At 44.5% G+C, this 21005-nt stretch overlaps 1 pseudogene; it reads right to left on the reverse strand.

The window, feature by feature from the left end:
• Positions 1–8329: 8329 nt before the first annotated feature.
• Positions 8330–20466, reverse strand: LOC149120544 (serine/threonine-protein kinase LMTK3 pseudogene; annotated as a pseudogene).
• Between the last annotated feature and the right edge of the window lie 539 nt (positions 20467–21005).

Below are 21005 nucleotides of genomic sequence, written 5' to 3' on the forward strand. Positions count from 1 at the left end.
AAAAGCTTTTTGTTTTGACAACTTGATGACAAAATGTTTGTCTTTCATTGGGCATGCTGTTTAGCGGTTAAGGTACCACTTGGGATGCCCACGTCTCATACTGGAGTGCCCAGGTTCAAATTCTGCCTCTGTTTCTGATCCAGCTTTTTGTTAGTGCACACGCTGAGTGATAGCACATGCTTGCTCAAGTACTTGGGTTCCTGTCACCCACATGAGAGGGATATCTGGAGATCTAGGATCCTGGTTTTGGCCTGGCCTACTAACCCTGGCTATGCACATCAGCAATGAACCAGCAAACTTATGATTATCTATATATTTATCATCTATCTATCTATATCTATCTATCTATCTATCTATCTATCTATCTATCATCTATCTATCCATCATCTCTCTTCTCTCTGACATTAAATAAAAATAAATAAATAATTTTAACAATGATTGTCTTGCAATAGCTGTATCCGAGAACATATAAATTATTCTGCTACATCAGGTTCCTATCTGATTAATTCAGTTGCATAGAATTAAACTTTTCTTATTTCTAAATGCTTTGATTCATATTTTGTCCGGAACTTACATTTCTTTAATTCAACATCTAGCATGATTTAAGATTTCCATACATTTGCAAGTTTCTTGTTTTTTCATTTTGATTTCAGAAAATCATACGGGAAAACTTTCTTTCTTCTTAAAGTGAATGTTTTAGACTTATCTGATGGCAACCAAATCTTTCATGACTTACTTTGAAAAATACTTTTATTTTACTTTTTAATTAAAAATAGGTAAGTATTAAAATGTAACCTGGATATCCATTTTTGTCTGCAATGATAATTTTTAGTATCTCTCTTTCTTGGATTGTACAAGGGCTATGTAGATGGTTCTGTCACTTTTTTAGGTTGTATTTCTTTTTTTTTTTTTTTTTTTTTTTGACAGGCAGAGTGGACAGTGAGAGAGAGAGACAGAGAGAAAGGTCTTCCTTTGCCATTGGTTCACCCTCCAATGGCCTCCGCGGCCGGTGCTCTGCGGCTGGCACACCGCACTGATCCGATGGCAGGAACCAGGTGCTTCTCCTGGTCTCCCATGGGGTGCAGGGCCCAAGCACTTGGGCCATCCTCCACTGCACTCCCAGGCCAGAGCAGAGAGCTGCCCTGGAAGAGGGGCAACCGGGACAGAATCCGGTGCCCCAACCAGGACTAGAACCCAGTGTGCCAGCGCCGCAAGGCAGAGGATTAGCCTAGTGAGCCGTGGCACCAGCTTCTTTTTTTCTATTATCCAATTTTGCTTTTACCTGGTTATGCAGTTTAACATTTATTTCTGTTTGAATGCTTCCATTTATTTATCTCTATTTTAAGGCAATGAAATGCTAAATCAATGTCTTATGTCTGATTGCTATGTTTGGCATTTATAAATTATTTTATTGGGTTAATATATCTCATAATTGTATCAATTTTCTTTTTTTTATTTTTTTAACTTTTATTTAATGAATATAAATTTCCAAAGTACGATTTATGGATTACAATGGCTTCCCCCACATACCGTCCCTCCCACCCACTACCCTCCCCTTTCCCACTCCCTCTCCCCTTCCATTCACATCAAGATTCATTTTCGATTATCTTAATTGTATCAATTTTCTAAATCTAAAGATACAAATAAATGTGTTTTATTCATTATCATTCTAGTTTCACCTTATGTATAATCAAATTTATATTTCTACTGCAATATCACCCTCTGATATAATTTGGCAGCTTGATCTTCCAGTTAATCACTCTCATCACCTCAGCTGAATGTCTAAATTCTGTGTTTACTTTATTTTGTTTACTTTATTACATTTTTTTAAATGTTTACATTTCATTTGGTTCTTTTATAAATTTGGCTAATCAAATTTGCAGTTCCTTCATTTTACTATTTCTAATTCTCAACACTAGTTCAATTATTTTCATTTTCTGTTTAATTATTTAAACATTTGAAACATAATTCTGATATATAATTTCTGTGACCTTTCCTTGTTGTGGCTTATTTCTGTGTATGCTCCATTACTTCCAATTTGGTTTTCATATTTGGTATACTTTGGTCCTTGGAAAGTCTCCAGTTTTCATATTTCCTTGCTTAATCCAGTTGGCCAGAGGGAAAGTTAAGTGTTCAGCCACTGTCCCTAGGGTAGCGTGTGTCTCTTAGTTTGATTTCTTCTCTCTCTGTTGATTTATGTTTGATCTTGGGAAATTCTTCAATTTTCCCTTTGACTCTCTTGGAAATTTTAAGGATGTTCTGAACTTCTTGAGTACATTTAGTTATTATATTCAAAATGTTTTGGGAACATGTGGCATATATTTTATCACATGCATGTATATACCAAATGCACAGGAGTATAACATTTTATATAAATTGTTTGTGGCAGAAAAAAAAGTGTTTTAAAAGACATACCAGGTTTCTGGGGGCTGGTGCCATGGCTCACTAGGCTAATCCTCTGCCTTGCGGCGCTGGCACACTGGGTTCTAGTCCTGGTCGGGGCACCGGATTCTGTCCCGGTTGCCCCTCTTCCAGGACAGCTCTCTGCTGTGGCCTGGGAGTGCAGAGGAGGATGGCCCAGGTGCTTGGGCCCTGCACCCCATGGGCGACCAGGATAAGTACCTGGCTCCTGCCATCAGATCAGTGTGGTGTGCCAGCCGCAGTGTGCCGGCCACGGCGGCCATTGGAGGGTGAAGTAACAGCAAAGGAAGACCTTTCTCTCTGTCTCTCTCTCTCTCACTGTCCACTCTGCATGTCAAAAAAAAAAAAAAGAAAAAGAAAAAAGAAATACCAGGTTTCTGATTATGGAACCTTTCATGAAAGAATAATGTACAAATCCATTAATAATGATTTCTAGATTTGCTTATTTTTAATGTTTTATGGGTAATTTTATGTTTTCTACAAATTTATGGAAATCAAAATTTTATAAGAGTGATTAATAGAATATGGTCACAATTAATATTTTTCATAAAAATATAATTTTTTAGAAGTTACTAGCTGCGTTAGTTACCTGAATACTTTTTTTAATGTAATCATCAAAGTCCTACCTACGACTTTTCTGATTCCTCAAAAATAATTTCTTTGGATGTTTCATTTGATAAACTGTTAAATGAGATGATTTAAATAAAACATAAATTTTTCTGCATGACTTCTTGGTAACTTTTTAAAATTTATTTGACAGGTAGAGATATAGATAGAGAGAGAGACAGAATGGTCTTCCTTCCGTTGGCTCATTCCCCAAATGGCCGCTATGGCTGGCGCTGCGCTGATCCGAAGCCAGGAGCCAGGTGCTTCTTCCTGGTCTCCCACGTGCGTACATGAGCCCAGGCACCTGGGCCATCCTCCACTGCCCTCCTAGGCCACAGCAGAGAGCTGGACTGGAAGAAGAGCAACCAGGACTAGAACCTGGCACCCACATGGGATGCCGGTCCTGCAGGCAGAGAATTAACCAAGTGAGTCACAGCACCGGCCCCCTTGGTAACATTGTAATTGGTAGTTCTATCTGTCACTTCACAGTTGAGAAAATATAGGATTTGTAGATTAATATTTTCATAACATTATTGGATCCTAAAAGGTTGAAATTTTCAAAATGTCTTCTTACTATTTGTAAATGGCATTCACTCTGTTTACTGGCTAAAATGTTGTCTATGTTCATATCTTATTAACCTGCTGATTTTTCCAATAAAATTATTTAATTTTCATTATATTTATCCTTATAATATACTCAAAGTTTTATTTGTGATAGTTTTGATGATGCTTATATAATTTTAAATGTACTACTTCATCGTCTTTTCAATGAATCCCCATATATTTATAAAATGTTACTAACATTTCCTAAGCTTATTTATTATTTAGCTGAATGGAAAAGTGACAAGAAAATGATAGGGGGAGAGAGAGAGAGAGACAGAGAGAGCATATATTCCATTTCCTGGTAAATTCTTCAAGTGCCCACAACAGCTTGGGCTGGGCCAGGCTTTAGCCAGAAGCCGATATTGGCAATGCATGCAAATGATATATAATATGAGACAAATTAGTAATAAGAACTCTGATTCACCAAATTATCATATGTTCATACTGTTCTTCATTTATAATTTTATATTTTGTGTTTTTGATTCTAGTTTCATTATATAAATTTTGACTCAAAAGAGCATGTAACCTCAGTCTGTCATCTTGATAAAACCCAAAGTCAAAGGGCAGACTTCATCAGTTTACACATTTACAACCTTGCATTTGTCTCATAAGTCAGGGGAAGCACATAGTACAGTGGTTTTCTCCTTCCTACATCTGAGTAAACAGAAACAGTGTATTAATAGATTCCTAAATGCTTCCTTTCACTTTATTTTTACTACATCAGCTTCCATGGAAATTAAGAATAAGGAATACTACAGATTAAGAAAAAGTCAATAATGACAAAAATTATCAAACTTCACTAAAGAACAAATATATTAACTCATCTATAGTATGAGAATATGTTAATTCATTAAAACCTTCATACAAAATAATATGAAATTGCAAATATGAGGGGTCTTCAAAAGCTCATGGAAAACACATAAGAAAAACCTAACCATGAATTTGAGAATATTTTGCAACATAATGAACTTATTTTTTATGAATTTTCCATGAACATTTGGGCTACTCTTATACATAACTTGCTTAATATGTGAAAAACAATGAACACAAAGTTAGTGGAAATTAATATGTGATCATCTTAAGCATCTGGCTAAGCCTATCACTATTTATGATTAAAACCATAAACAAAGGATTGAAGATAACTTACACAAGTTGATAAAGAGCACCTGGTAGGGCAGTTAATTTATCGTGGAGGTTAACATACTTGTTAGGAATCCCAGATCCCATATCACAGTGCCTGGGTTCAAGTTCTGGTTCTATCTCCTATCTCCTCTCTGTTAACACAGACTGACCATGGGTAGCAGTGGTGATGGCTCAAATAGTTCAATTCCTGCCACCCATGCCTGAGATCTGGATTGAGTTCTCAGCTCCTGACTTCTGTTCTGACCATACTCTGGCTGTTAAAAGCATTTGACATGTAAACCAGCATTTAGAAGATAGCTCCGTGTATAACTCTGTCTTTTTCACACTTGATCTTAGCCAAAAGGCCAAGAAGCAATATCTCTGTCTTTTTCTCTGTCGCTCTATCTCTCCCTGTGTCACTCTGCCTCACACATGTATAAACAAATATTTTTTTTGACAGGCAGAGTGGATAGTGAGAGAGAGAGACAGAGAGAAAGGTCTTCCTTTTGCCGTTGGTTCACCCTCCAATGGCTGCCACGGCTGGCGCGCTGCGGCTGGTGCACCACGCTGATCCGAAGGCAGGAGCCAGGTGCTTCTCCTGGTCTCCCATGGGGTGCAGGGCCCAAGCACTTGGGCCATCCTCCACTGCCTTCCCAGGCCACAGCAGAGAGCTGGCCTGGAAGAGGGGCAACCGGGACAGAATCCGGCACCCCGACCGGGACTAGAACCCAGTGTGCTGGCGCCGCAAGGTGGAGGATTAGCCTATTGAGCCGCGGCGCCGGGCCAAAACAAATATTTTTAAATGAGCAGCTATAGGAAACCTAAAGCTAACTCCATATTTAATGTAAATGGTGAAAGACTAAATATTTCCCTAGATGATTCAGCACAGGATGAAAATATTTTATTGGGCATTTTTTTAAATGTCACACTGGAGGTGTTTGGTTTAAAAAAAAAAAAAGCATGTGATAAAAGTGAGAAAAAGGACTCAGGACTGCAAGCCAAAGAGTAAAACTTGATTTTCATATAAAATACATAATCCTATAAAAGAACTACTAAAGAATTCACTAAAAAATCCACTTGAATTAATAAGTTCAGTAAACTTGCAGTGAATGATATCAATATATAGCAGTCAATTATATTTCTATAAGCTAGTAATGAACATTCTGGAACAGTTCTTAAGAATGAGATACCACCCTGAGATAGGCATATTACAGGGGACTAAGCTGCTTCTTGGGATTCCTACATCTCATGCTGAAGTATGTAGTATTAAGTGCTACCATGCTTCTGATCCAGGTTCCAGCTAACATACCTAGGAGGCAGGAGATGATGATCCAAGTAGTTTGCTTCCTGTCAACCACATAGGAGACACAGATGGGCTTCCACCTTCTGACGTTGGCCTGGCCCATCTCCAACTGTTGCAGGTAACTAGGGAGAACACTAGAAGCTAGAAGGTTTCATTCTCTTTCTCTCTCTCTCCTTCCACTCCTTCTCTTCCTCTTCTTAATGTTGTCACTCTACCTTTCAAATAAATAAATAAATCCCTTTTTAAAAAGAGTATGATAGCATCCAAAGTAGCAACAGAATGAATGCATATCTCAGGAAGAAATTTTTAAAAAGTGATTCTGATTTCATAATGAACTCCACCACATAAAAGAACAGAAATTTGAAATTAGTACTGATTTGAATTGACATGTTGCACTAGCATACAAAAATTTTCAATAATTGTGTGAAATATTCTAAACACCATTGGTAATTTGAGAACAGTAAATAAAGTAGTAAAACAGTAAATAAAAATTTAAAAAACAACACTTCACATGCTGAATAATGATTCTAAACAACAGTGAAAAACAATTCAAGGGTATGGAGAATATGGAATCATTGAATGTTGCTGATAGAGAGTAATAAAATAGTGGAGTCACTCTAAAAACAACATGGCAGCTTTTCAAAATGTCATAATAGGATTATCATATGGAGGGGGTTGGCATTTGGTACAGCAGCTAAAGTGCTAATTTGAGACACCTACACCACATATTGGAGTACCTAGTTTATAGTTCTGTCTCTGTTCTTAATTCTGGCTTCCTGCTAGTGCGCTCCTGAGAGGCAGGGATCATGGTTCAATTAGTTGGTTTCCTGCCACCCAGTTGGGAGACCTGGGTTGAGTTTCCAGATGCTGGCTCCAACCTGGCCAAGTCGTGACTATTTTAGGTATTTGGGGAATAAACCAGGGAATGTGAGCTTTCTTTGTATGCCTTTGTCTCTGTTTCTTTCCTTTTCTGACTTTCAAATAAATAAATAAATATTTAAAAGGAGAATTAGCATATGATCCAATAATTAAAATCCCACTGATATACCCAAAACACATCAAAACATGGATCCACATAAAGGCTCACCACAGCCCTTATCACAAAGCTAATAATCCAAATATCTACCAATGACTGGAAAAAGTATATTTATTTATAACAGAAAAATCTTTAATAATCAAAATTACTTAAATGGTGATATGTTTCAAGGAGAACTAATCTCAAAATGATTAAGATTACAGAAAGAAATTAAACACAAAATAATGCATTTCACTGCTCCTTTGTAATTTTTTTCTTTTTCATTTTATCTTTTTTCTAACTTTAACAATTTCTATTCTTCTACTCATTTTGTATTTGGTTTATTCTTTGTTTGAGATACATTGATAGACAATGTAATTGATGCCTTTTCAACTTCTTGATGTAGGCACTAATTGCTATAAACTTCTCTGTTAACACTGTTTTTGCTGTATCCAATTACATTTACATTCAAGGTGACTATGGATAAGTAATGCCTTGAGCCTGCCCTTTTTCCAAAAATATTCCTATTGTTTACTTTGGATTCCCTTTGTACTTACTGGGAGATTTTTTGCCTTCATCTTCATTCACAGTGATGACCATATTTCTGTGTTTCCATGTATAGCACATACTTAAGCATCACTTGTAAGGCTGGATGAGTGTTGACAAATTATTTCCATTTTTGTTTGATATGAAAGGTCTTTATTTCACCTTCATTCATAAATGAGAGCTTCACAGACTACAGTATTCTGGGTTGACAGCTTTATTTTTTTTTTTAAATTTGGACTATATCTCACCATTCTCTCTTAGTCTGTAGGGCTTCTGATGATAAACAGGCTATGAGTCTAATTGAAGATCGTCCAAAGGAAATCTAGAATTTGTCTTGTGGACTTCTTAGATTCCTTTATGTTTTTACTCTTGAAGGAGGGTTGGAGGGAGGTTATGGGGGGAAAAACGCTATAATCTAAAACTGTACTTTTCAAATTTATATTTATTAAATAAAAGTTTAAAAAAATATAAATAAATTAAAAAAAGAAAGTTGACTACAATATGTCATGGTGAAGCTCTTTTCTGATCATGTCCTTGAGAGTTCTATGTACATCCTGTACTTGGATTCCCTTTCTTTCTCCAAATTAGGAAAGTTTACTGTTACTATTTCACTGAACAGATCTTCTAATCCATTCTTTCTTTCCACATATTCAGAAACTCCTAAGATGCATTTGTTGGGTTGTTTTATAGTATCAAATAAATCTCCAATGCTGTTTTTCATTTTTCTAATTTATTTTTTATTTGGTTTTACCATTTCCAAAGATTTTTCCTATAGCACAGATATGCTGCTAACCAAGTCTGTTGTTAAGGATTTCCACTGTATTTTATTTGATTCATTGAATTCTTCATTTCTAATATTTGCTTCATTTCTCTTCAATCTTACAGGAAAAGTTTCCTTGTCATGTATAGATTTCTTTAACTCATGAATTTGTTTCCCACATTATCACTCTTCTGAATTCTTTTTTAGGCATTTCATCAATCTCTTTGTCTTCACATTCTAATTTGAAGTTTTGTTGTGTTCTTTTGGGAAAATCATATTGTCTTCCTTATTCTTGTTTCTTGTATTTCTGCATTATTTCAGGCATTTATCGATATACTTGTTGTTTTTCTCCTCTGATGGATTTTATACTTGAACTATGTCCCTCTGACTAAGTTAAATGTCTGTTCTGTAAGTGAATACCAGAGGCATCTGCTGGGTGTGGCCAGTAAACTCTGGTGAGAGCTCAAAGGTAGGGCGAGAATCCAGGATGATACGCAAGATATGCCTGTTGGCATAATCTCAGTCTCATCTCCTTTATTCCAAGGTGATCAATGACAGGGTAGTTATCCCACAATGGGTACAACACCCATCCACGCTGGCACATGAATTACACAACAGATCTGTGTAGTACTCAGTATAAGCAAGGAACCTTTGGCAATGACCCAGCACAGGCCATTAAGGACCCCTGAGCCTCTGATGCCAGACACAGTGATTGCCCAGAGACCCAGATACAACCTGTGCCCTAACATGCAGTCACAGTATTCCCACAGTCACAGCTACAGGGTGCTGACCTGCATGTCTGTCCTGTCCAACGCGAAAACAGAGATGTTCTCAGAGCCAGCTGCTCATGGATGCTCTGCCTTGGCATTTGAGTCTTGGAACCTGTGATATGTGGACAGGAAGGGGGCACCTCACAGTCCTATGTAGTTGCCTGGTCCCTAGTTCAACCCTTCAAGTGAAAGTCAGTGGGTAATGTGCATTTTTCCCTCACAAAATCCCCTGCACAAAAGGAACCACCAACTCTACTGGTGTCAAGAGGGCACCTTCTCCCCACCAGTTGCCAGGTACCTTTGTCAGGGGATTGGAAGAAATAAATGCCTTTTCTCTCACTGGATTAGGTGGATACCATGCCCTCTGTTAGGCTCCATTCCAGACAGTGTGGTCCACAAAGCTCTCCCCCATACAAAATCACCAGTGGACTGGGCTGCACAGTCACTTCACACTGCGATTTCCAAAGCTGGCACCTCCTCCAGTCCCTGGCTGTGGGAGTCATGGGAGGTGTCCCCACTCATTGCTGCAGGTCTGCACCTTCGCCACTGCTCCTCAGTATCCCCCTTCCTTCTGTAGAATTTCCACTGCAACTATTCCCTGGGCATGCACTGCCCATTCCTCCCACCTCCGAACCTGCTTTTCTTCTGCTATTTTCCAGTAGTGAAAAGCAGCACATCTTCCCATTCAGACATCCTGGAATCTGCATTTTTTTTCATTATGGAATTGGGCCTATGTGCCATCATACATTTTTATAAAGATGTACATGTGCTTTATTTAAACATAAAGAAATGGAAAAAAACTATAGTAGTAGGGATAACCAAATAAAACATGACTAGTATTCAACAAACAACTTCAACCCCTTGTCCTGCTCCTTTGTCGTCCTCTGCTGGCCTCTGCTGGCCTCCCCACCAGCCACCCTGGTGCTTGTGCCCTCCCATGGGGGCTGCCGTGGCCCTGGCCCGAGAACTGCGTGAGCATGAGCTGCAGCAGTGCCAGGGAGACCTGAGAGAGCTTGACTACAAGGGGAGAGATAGAGTGAGTCCTTTGACCCGCAGAGACTGAGGCAGGCCCCCAGGCTTGGCTGTGCTCCAGAAAGCCCCCAGCTCCTACTCCCTAGCCACAGGCCCAACAGCAGCCAGCACTCTGTGCAGGCGCCCCTCAGTCTGTGTCCAGTGCCTCTGGCCACAGGCGTCATCTCCCCATTTCTCCACCTCTGAACCCATGCACCTGCCAGGAACTCACTTTCCTAAGGCAAGCCCTACTCCTCTGCCAGCTGGGGGCTTTTGAAGCCCCCAGACCCTCTCACTGTGGCAGGGAGATAGAAATGGAGCCAAGCTCCTGGGAGGTCTCAGTCGGTACCTGTGAAGTTAATGGATGAATGGTGCCCACAGTGTGACCCTGGCACACAGATGCCAAAGCTGAACTCTCTGGCGGTCTTCAGGCCCCTCCCCTGCCCTAGCAGCCCCTGGTCTCAGGTCCCCACAGGAGGAAACCCGGCTTCGAACCTCAATCCTGCCCACCAAGGTCTGCAGCTGTTCCAGGTTTGCCAACACAGCTGTCCCCACACTGCCCACTGTGGCCTGGTGAAGGTGCTGAGGAGACAGAGGCCGGTGCCCAGCCCCTTCCTGGCCCTTGCCCCCAGCCACAGACTCACCTGGAGAGGAGAGCCCAGGAGTCCCCAAGACAGACAGGATCCACCATCGCCTCCCAGAGATTCTGAGGGCCACCCCGCAATGCCTCTGTCTTTTCTGTCATGGGCCCCCAGGGGTGAAACACTCCTACATCCTTAATACAACTGCCTTTCCAGGAAAGGCACTGCTGTGCCTCCAGCTCACCAGGGCTGACGTGGGTGGCAGATCAGGGCCTGGCACACTCCCCATCCCCACCTCGAGGCTAACATGGGGGGCGGACACCTCAGCCCCCTATAATTTCCCCCGAAGTCCACAAGGCCAAGGATGCACTGCCTCTGAGTTGGCTGCAGCCATGGGGGAAAAAAACCAAACAGTACTCTGGCTTAAAAGGGGGAAAGAGCAGAGGTGGGCTTCCTGAGAAGGAGCTGCCCCTCAGGACCTGGCAGTTTCTCTGGAGCCGAGCTGGCCCCATCCTTGTCCCTATGCTGCTGTCTGGCTGCTGTGGGCAGCTGAGCTACAGACCCTGGTGTCTGGGAGTAGCAGTGGCTGAAGCAGGTGGGCTTTGCATGCTCTAGGTTATCTCACTCCTTTAACTACAGTGCTGGGAGGGAGGTGCTGTCCTTTCCATCTGTTCTGGCAGATGGAGAAACTGAGGCACACAACAGGAAGGACATGGGCCCCAGGCGGCAGAGCTAGGGTGGGACTGAGCCACGGTGGCCGTGGCTTTGGGGTCCGCCATGCCCAGCCTGCCCGGCCTCCAGGCTGTGCTTACCCTGCCCCACCAGGGCCTCCACCTGAGCTCCCCCAGGCCTCCTCACCTTTGTTCTGCTCGCTGTTCCCCTGTGGGGGTCCCAAGTCCAAGAATAGCAGCGGCAACTGGGGGCACTTCCTCTTGGCTTGGGGTGGGGGGGCTCCCGTCTCCCTTGGGTGCATTGTCGTCGCAGTCCTTGCTGTCTGGGACCCAGACTCTCCCTCTGACAGCACTTCCCACCTGGCTCTGGCCTCCCCGGCTGTGTTTCTGGGGACAGTGGCAGCTCTGGTGGCCTCGTGCTCTCTACCCATCTGACCTTTGTATCCACACCATCCCCGTGCCCACTGGTGCTCACCCCCCCCCCCCACGAGGTCCAGCCTCCCAGCCCCAGGAGCTCTTGGCGCCCCCTTGACCCGTCTCCTCTAGGTCCCAGCTTCAATGTCCCACTCCTGGCGACTGGGCCAAGGGGGCCAGGGCCCGTCTCCACACCACTCTGGGGTGAAGCCGCCATACCTGATGTGAGAGGGTCTCTCCAGTGAGTGCTCCGAATCTGGCCCCCATTCTCCCGCGTCTTCTCCCAGGGTCCTGGGGCTCCCCACGGCCCCGGCTCTGGTGGCTTCTCTGCACTCCTGGGCCCCTACTCTCTAACGCCTTCTCCTCCCTCCTTGGGGGCGTCAGCTCCCCATTCCCAGCGCTTTCTCCACCTTGGGACCCCGTTCTACACTGCCTCCTTCCCCTCATCAAGGGCTGTCCCCCGCTCCCCAGCACTGTCGCCCCATCACAGGGAACCTCAGGCTTGGGGCTCTCTTCCCGCTGCCCAGGGCTGGCAGGTCCCTGTTCAGGCCCTGGGGCTTTCTCTCTGTTCTCAGGGCCTCTTCCTGCCTTCCGGCGTGTCCACCCCTTGTACCCTAGGAAATCAGCTTCTCCCAGGACCCTGGGAGAGGGGACCCGGGTCTGCGGCAGCCAGGGCGCTGCTGGGTCGGGTGGCTTGGGGGAGACCGTGGCAGAGGGACCGCGTCCTCTTCAGCCCCGCACCTGGCAAGGCTCCCTCAAGAGAGAAAAAAAGGGTCTCGGTGTCGTAGCCGCTGTGTCCTGGTTGGGGTCCCGAGAGGACAGGCCTGAGCCAGAACTGGCCATGGCCGTCGGGGGACGCGCCCAGGTCCTCGGGTGCCTGAGGTGAAGGGGGGGGGGGTGAGGAGCGGGAGGTGGTCCCCGCCCGGGGTACTGGGGGCTGCTGCTCTTATGAGGTCCAGAAACTCAGGGGGGCCGAGGAGGTGGGGACCAGGGGTAAGTAGGCCAGGAAGCCGCGTTCTCTCGTTCTGCCCGTAGGGAGGAGTCGTCCTCAGTGGGGGGTGGGGACAGCCAATGGCAGCGTGCCGCGCCAACCGCCCACAACTTCATCCGGCTCCAGCGGCAGGCAGGAGTAGGCCCCCTTGTGGCTGCACTGGGGCACGGCAGGGGCCTGGTGGCTGGGGCCACCCCTCCACAGGTGCTGCTGTCTTCGCTGGAGAGCTGCTCTCCTCCTCCTCCTCACTCTCCCAGCACTTCCACAAGGTCTCCCGCCAGCGTCTCCCCCGTTCCCCAGCCCTTGGGATCCCAGCCGCTCAGCAGGAAGCTGCCTGCTGCCCAGGACTGGGCCGGGAGAGGCCCAGAGAAGAAGGGGGAGGTCCAGGTCTCAGATACTAGCTGGAGGACCACGGGAGTGACCTGAAGTCCTGGGGGGGCAGGCACGCCTGGGTCCAGAGGGTTCCAGTCGTTGGGGAAGTGGGGCTCCGGGTGGAAACCACACTCCTACAGGCACACATAGTACTCCCCGCTCACTAACGGGCTGTGGACATTGACAGGGTAGCACACTAGGTGTGGACAGTGCCTTGTAGACAGGATTGGAAGGGTTGACAAGGGGGGCCGGGACCTGGACGCAGGATGCAAGGGGCGCCGCCCCCCGCCGGGTCTTCTCCCACAAGCACTGGAGGTTCAGGCCGTCTTTGGATCAGCTTCGGGGAAGCCATCCAGAAGCGGGAACGAGGACGAGGGTCCTGGGGCGCGGTGAGCTGTGCGACATGGGCCAGGGCCAGGGGAAGGGGCCATCTCGGGAGGAGTCGGCGGGGGGCGGGGGGGGGCAGCAGGGGAGGCCGCTGGGACAGCAGGTAGGTGAGCTGCAGCTGGAGGTCAGAGGCTGAGGGGCGCTGGGCAGGCAGCAGCCAGCCAGACTGCAGGATGTCATACAGGGTTGGGGGGTGGGGTGAAAGGGTGCAGGGCAGAAAGCTGGGGGGACGGTGGGGAGGGGGGAGGCTGGCAGGTGTGAGGAGCCCTGTCTGGATTAGAGATGGAAGCAGTAGGAGTCTGTTAGGGAGAAACTGCATCAAGTCGCAGCAGTGCTCCTCCCTGCCTGTTTTCCTCCCTCCATGTCACAGGTGCTGGCAGAGGTGGTGGGAGAGCCAGGCCCCCAGCAGGTCTGCGGTCCACGCAGTAGTCGGTTTAGGACAGCTTGACTCTGCTGGAGGAGCTGCTGCGGACCACGAAGGCCAGGACCCCCTCGTCCAAGAGGTGGCGGTAGGGCTACGCCCCATACTAAAAGGGCTCCCACAGGATCACCCCCAGGGACCTGCTGGCGGCACAGGGGTGGTGCAGGTAGGTCAGAACCCAGAGCTGTCACGCTGCGGGTTGCGAGCCTCAGTTTCCCCGCCTGCAGAACCGGGGAGCCCTCACCAGATGTTGCTCTCGCGGCTCTGGTCCACCACCATGGAGGTGCAGTGCAGCTCCCTGAGGAGTTCAATCTCCGCCCAGCGCAATGGGATCCACAGGTGCTCCCGCCAGGTAATATCCTCCTGGGGGCAGACCACCTTGGGGGGATAGTCAGGCGGCTCAGGCCACCCTCTTGGCACCCGCCCCGCTGGAGGGCAGCCCCCACCTTGTAACTGCTGTGGGCAAGGCCATGGTCTCCCATGCACATGGTGAGGTCAGAGATCAGCAGGCAGTTCCCTAGGGTGGGGGTGCACGTGAGCACAGGGGCGACCCCTCCCCCAGCCCAGACCCCTGTCCTTCATGGTTTCCCGCATGGCAGCTTCCAGGTGGGGAGTTCCCTTTCGCGGGAGAGCCAGCTCCCAGCCCGGATTCTGGCGGGAACGGACCACTTCAGCCCTCGTTAGGCAGGCGCAGCAGCGGCTGCCGGGCTCCTCTCCCTTCCAGGTGCTGCGCTGTCTTCAGACTCTTCTGAACGTGGCCCATAAATCAGCCGTTTTGACCGTTGTGGGTTCTTCAGGGACTCCACCAGATGGTGGGAACGTCCTTCCTGACCTCCACTGTCGCCATCATCGGCCTTCCTACAGCACGCGGGTAAGTCCGGGTTCCCAGGTCGCTCACGAGCGCTTGGCGGCTCCATCGGGGGCCCGGCCTTGCAGTGGTGAGGGTCCTGCGTCAGGAAGCCGGGCAGAACCAAGCCCAGGCCTTGTCCTCAGGGGCCCCGATGTTATTACTTAGGATATCCTTGTTCAGAGTCTTAGTAGTATTTTTCTTTCCCATGTTGATTCCAGCTGAAGCAAATTTACATCAAAATTGTTTTCAACATTTTTTTTCATTTTTGAAGGGAGACACATTCTGTTTATGATCATAACCTTAACCGTCCACTAAAAACAGAACTGAACAAAAAGAAAAAAAAACTCTTCCCCAACAGTAGAGGGCTGTAAACAATAATCAAATCTCAGGTCAATATTGCTCATATACATTGCATTTTTGGTTCACTGTGTTATCAGAGGTCAGGGAAAATTTGGGGTATTTGTTATTGGTAACTGGCTTATTTCATTAAGTATTCACGTCAGCATTGTAGCCCAGCTAAGATAGCTTATCTTCTGTGGGGAGGCAGGCACATTTTAAGGGATTTTTATTGGCGTTTACTCTCCCTCTCTCCCTCCTCCGGTTTTCCTCTCCACTCCACGTGTCTGCAGCTCTTGCGTACCTCCCACTGTTGTACCTCCCATCAAGCCACCAAATCAGAAGCCAGGTATCTATGTGACATTTTGTAGCCCTGCCCAGGTTGTTATTAAAGGTGCCACAGATCTAGTCACAAAGCTAGTAGGTGGCTTAACTCATTTGTTCTTATAAGGCTATTTCTTTAGTCTTCTCTGGGTGTCTTAGTTTTATTATGGTTAGTTTGTTCAGCAGTTGATCTCTGTCTCTTCCTGGAAGGTGGGAAGCCCCACTTCATGTGCTGAAATTGGCTGTGAGCTTGATTTTTTCTCTTTATATGTCTTAATTTTTGCAGTGGTCAAGACTTCCACTATTCTATGGCAAAGGATAACAATGTATACATTTATCTTTATGAGAAAAATTTTCTGTATCTGTACCAAAAAATAACAGGAGACAAAAACTAAGTTGTTTACTCACGTAAACTGCACATTATTTTGCTTGCTGAGAGATTAGCTAGTTCATGGTAAAAATTGAGAAAGAATTAGCTATCATCTTAGTTACATAAATTTCCTCATTTCTATACATTAAAAGAATTAAAGATATTTATCAATTTCCTGAAACTGTTGCTTTGTTATCTCAAGTTTTAGGGGAGCACAAATCTCTATTTATTTTGTTTTCTCAAAATCATGGTATATTATTTGTGTATTTTAATAGCACTGTATTGTGAATTTATTTTAAACACACAAAAATTTCTATTCTCCCTTGCAGGATATAAATATGGCAGGATTTTGGTCAATATTCCTCTGAATAATTTCGAGTTTGCTTTTGTCTAGTATCTAAGGTGTATCAACTGCTTCCTTCTCCCTGATATTTAAAATACTTAATAATTTAAAATGAACTTGATATTTCTCTACACTGTGTACAAAATAATGCATTTGTACTCCAGTGCAAGGATATTTATCTGTAATTTCTTTTTGGAAGACTTTTTTCTTCTTTATTTAGAATATATTGCACCTTTGAGACCCCTATGTAAAGCAAACACATCCAGAGCTGTCCCAGACCAGGAGAGAAAATGGTGAGATATTTGCCTCCTGAGTCCCTGTCCATTTCTGGTGGGGGCACTCCTGAGGGGATTATCTTTAGAGCTTCAAGCTTGCACTGTTTACCCACAAGCCAAGCATCCTATCATAATTATCTCAGATAATTGCATTTCATTAGAATGAGATATTTTCTAGAGATATAGACTAGGCATTGAGAGCTTCTGTCAAACCTTCCTTGTCTGGGCTGGCGCTATGGCTTAGTAGGTAAAAGCCACTGTGTGCAGTGCCAGCATCCACTTTGGGTGCCAGTTTGAGACCCAGCTCCTCCAGTCCACATCCAGCTCATCCAGCTGTGGACTGGGAGGGCAGTGGAAGGTGGCCTAAGTCCTTGAGCTCCTGCATCTACATGGGAGACCGGGAAAAAGCTCCTGACTCCTTGGATCAGTTCAGCTATGGCTGTTGTGGCTATTTGGAGAGTGAAGCAGTGAGTGGAAGACCAATCTCGCCCACCCCCATAGCTCTGCCTTTAAACTAAAAATAAATCTTTAAAAAAAAACCTTCTTTGTCATGTTCTTGGATCAGTGAGTTTAGTGATTCAGTATGTCTTGTACTTTGTTTATACCCTTTCCAGATCCCAGCTTTCCACATGGTGCTGAGTTTCAATGCCCTGCCTGATATAAAACTGAAACCCTCTCACCTCTGACCATTGGCAGTTCCAGTAACTTCCTAATACTGTTGCTTGCTTTTTAGATTCTGTTTTGCTTCTGTACTGGGGAACTTATGTATTGTGCTAAACTAGTACATTACTTCTTTGTTCTTGGAAGACAAGACTTTTTAAACATTTAGTTAGTGTGTCTTGGGTTTTGTTTACTTTTGCTCTACAAATAGTTGCTATACATTTCCTTTCCTATGTATGCTTTGCAGTAGTGCCTTTATCTATGAAATATTGCTCCTGAAAGGATATATCACATAAATTTTAACTGATTGGTTCTTTAGTGTATTCTAAATAAACTACACCAATTAACATTTTCACAAAAAAGTACATTCTGGTGGAAACAGTTAATTGGTCTCATCAATATCAGTAACAAATCATTTTTTCTAAAGCATCAATACTTTTGCTTCTTGACTCCTTAGCCAGGAAAATAAATTCACATTCATTTAAAAAAGAAAACAAATTACATAATAGTAACAACAAAGCATAAGGATTGAATACCATAAATCTTCTGACACTAACATCAATTCCTTTGTTTTATGGATATTTTTACCTCTAAATTAAGCAAACAATTATTCATGTGATATTGTGTTTTTTTAACAAAATGTTTAAAAAGGTGAGAAAAGTAGAAGCTTAGAAGTCACAAATCTATCACCATAACTGCTCCACTACCAGCATTTTTAGATATTTCCTTCCATGATTAAGGCTCCAACAAGCATAGACTAAAATATATTTTAGTAGATTTTAAATCTATATGAATTGCTTCAGTTCAAAAGAAACCTCCACTGTCAAAGGTGGCTGTCAAAAATGTTACAGTTCTTTCATTCTGCATCTTAGAAGCAATTTGCTCAAATCAGTCATCCTTTGGCTTCCAGATCATTGGTGGAGGAGCATCATTTTTTTATTAAGACTTTAGTTGCATAACACTCAGTTTGTTACTTTCTGAGTTAAATCCTTGAAAAGTAGTTTAGCTGGGTCTAAAATTTAAGATTGACAGTTACTTTCCTTCAGCCTCTTCCAGAAATTTATTCCACTGTCTTCAGTCTCTCTTGTTCTTAAGTGGTCCTCTCAGTCAAATTGTCTTAGCTTCCTGGGTAATCTGAATTACAGCACAATTCATTTCAATGTGTGCTTATTTTTACTTATTCTTTTAAGGATTCATGCTCCTTCAACTTGTGTCCACTTGCAATTTCTCAGCCATTATCTCTTTCCATCTCCTTTCTCCCTTTTGAGCCCTATTAGATAAGGCTGTATCTTCTCACTTTATGTCTTTTATCTCTATGTTATTATTTCAATCTGTATGCCTTTGTGCTGTTTTGCATTATTTATTTAAATCTAACATCCAGTTTGCCAATTCTTTCTTTGGCAGTGTCTAAATTGATCTGTACCTCATTCACATTGTATTATTTTCAATTAGTGTGTCCTATTTGGTTATTTCTAAACAACAATAGAGTTTATAGTGGTATTTTAATATTTACTTAATGTTTTAATATTTTCTTGGAATAATTTGTCTTTCATAATGTGTTCAACATATTTACTACATATCCTCCATCACACTGTAGTTTTAGAAGTATTTTTAAGGAATCAGGGCCCTCCTCTTTCCTTGTTTCCCTTTTTAAAAGGTTTTTCCTCACGTATTGAACAATTGATTTCTAACTGGGACCGTTTGGCTATGAACTCTCTCTCTAGAGAAGAGTTGTTTGCTTCTGTTAACTGCTCAGAAGGTCTGGCCTGGAAACCTCCTTCTTTTGCTTTTTATATCTTTTATTTGTTTTGCTTTGGTTTTGGAGAAGAGTCCTTGATTGGGGTATACATAGAACGATTCCAACAGAAGTTCGCTCCTGTTCTCCCTCAGTGTAAGAAGAGAATATAGGGGTAGTGAGGACAAAAGTAAGGGGCTTCCAACCACATGGCCTTCTGTCAGTAACATTTTATCTTCACAAAATTAATCCATGAAATGTTGAGCTTTCTTTAAAAAAGCTTACTGCACTGTTGTGCATAGTTGGTAAAACTACCGCCTGCAGTGCTGCCATCCCATATGGGTGCCAGTTTGAGTTCCAGCTGCTCTACTTCCAATACAGCTCTCTGCTATGTCCTGAGGAAGCAGTAAAAGGTGGTGCAAGTCCTTGGGCCACTGCACCCATGTGGGAGACCTGGAAGAAGAGACTGGCTCCTGCCTTCAGATCAGCACAGCAATCCCCATGGCTTTCTCTGCCTCAGTTGTGACACCAGGGATGGTGTTCCCGTGTCTCCACTAGCTACACCCCCCTCAAGGACGTCTCCCTGGGGCCCTCAGAGACATTCTGCTTGCTTTTCTAAATTCCTCCCACACATCACGTGTGAAGTGGGGAGCAAGGGCTCTCAGCCAATCACACTGGGAGTTGGAGCTGCTGTGTCCACTGCCTCAGCCTCCTCTGTCCACAAAGCAAGGACAACAGAGGCCCTCTCACCCCCACCCTGTACCCAAGGGTGCTCAGGAGCCCAGGAAGGACACTGGCTCATGGTGCTGTGCTCTGTGATCAGGTGCTGCAGGTCCTCAAACACATCCTAGACCAACATGGACTGGCTCCTGGAGAGTCCCAGTGCCATCCCCGCTAGCTCCAGCTTCCCCTTTGCTCTCCTTGTGGCCCCCACGTGCCATCCCATGCAACCCCCAGCATCCCCACATGTCTTTCCACCATGCCTTCCACTCTCATGCTTTCATAGCTGGGGCCTGGCTCATCCTGGAGCAGCCCCTCCCAGGGCCAGCCAGTCCCTGCAGATGGAAATGACTCACCTGCAGGGCACTTCTCCCCTGTAAACCACCAGCCCTGAACCCATTTCCCCAGCTGCACCTACTGCCAGGCTCTTCCACTCACCCAGGGCTTGACCCTATTACGCAGGGCAAGGCCAGACCAGCAGTGACAGCCCCCTGGGCCCCACAGCCTACTAAGGCTGCAGATGCTCCTCAACTTTCAATGGAGTTAAGCCCTGATAAACCCAGCAGACTGAAAACTGAGTATGTTGGAAGTGCATTAATGCTCCTCACCTACTGAACATCCAAGCTTAGCTATAAGCACTGTGCAGACCAAAATGGAAAACATCAAGCAAAGTTCCCACTGAACTCTAAGCAAATTGGGTATAGAAGGAACATTCCTCAATACAATCAAAGCAATTTATGAAAAACCCATGGCCAGCATCCTATTGAATGGGGAAAAGTTGGAAGCATTTCCACTGAGATCCGGTACCAGACAGGGATGCCCACTCTCACCATTGCTATTCAATATATTACTGCAGGTTTTAGCCAGAGCCATTACACAAGAAAAAGAAATTATAGGGATACAAATAGGGAAGGAAGAAGTCAAACTATCCCTCTTTGCAGAGGATATGATTCTTTATTTAGGGAATCCAAAGAACTCTACTAAGAGACTATTGGAACTCATAGAACAGTTTGGCAAAGTAGCAAGATATAAAATCAATGCACAAAAATCAACAGCCTTTGTATACACAGGCAATGCCAAAGCTGAGAAAGAACTTCTAAGATCAATCCCATTCACAATAGCTACAAAAACAATCAAATACCTTGGAATAAACTTAACCAAGGACGTTAAAGATCTCTACAATGAGAATTACAAAATCTTAAAGAAATAGGATACCAAAATATGGATGGTTGAGGGTGGAAGGGAGGTTGTCAGGGGGAAAAGCTGCTAAAATTCAAAAGTTGTACTTTGGAAATTTATATTTATTAAATAAAAGTTTAAAATGTAACTCTTCCTCTTTATAATGAGAAAGAAATTCAACTATCGTCGGGGTTTATTACAGTTGAGATGCTAACAGAT

This window comes from Oryctolagus cuniculus, chromosome 19 (genome assembly GCF_051225735.1).
Source record: "Oryctolagus cuniculus isolate XC-2025 breed Fujian yellow rabbit chromosome 19, ASM5122573v1, whole genome shotgun sequence".
Taxonomy (NCBI): Eukaryota; Metazoa; Chordata; class Mammalia; order Lagomorpha; family Leporidae; genus Oryctolagus; species Oryctolagus cuniculus.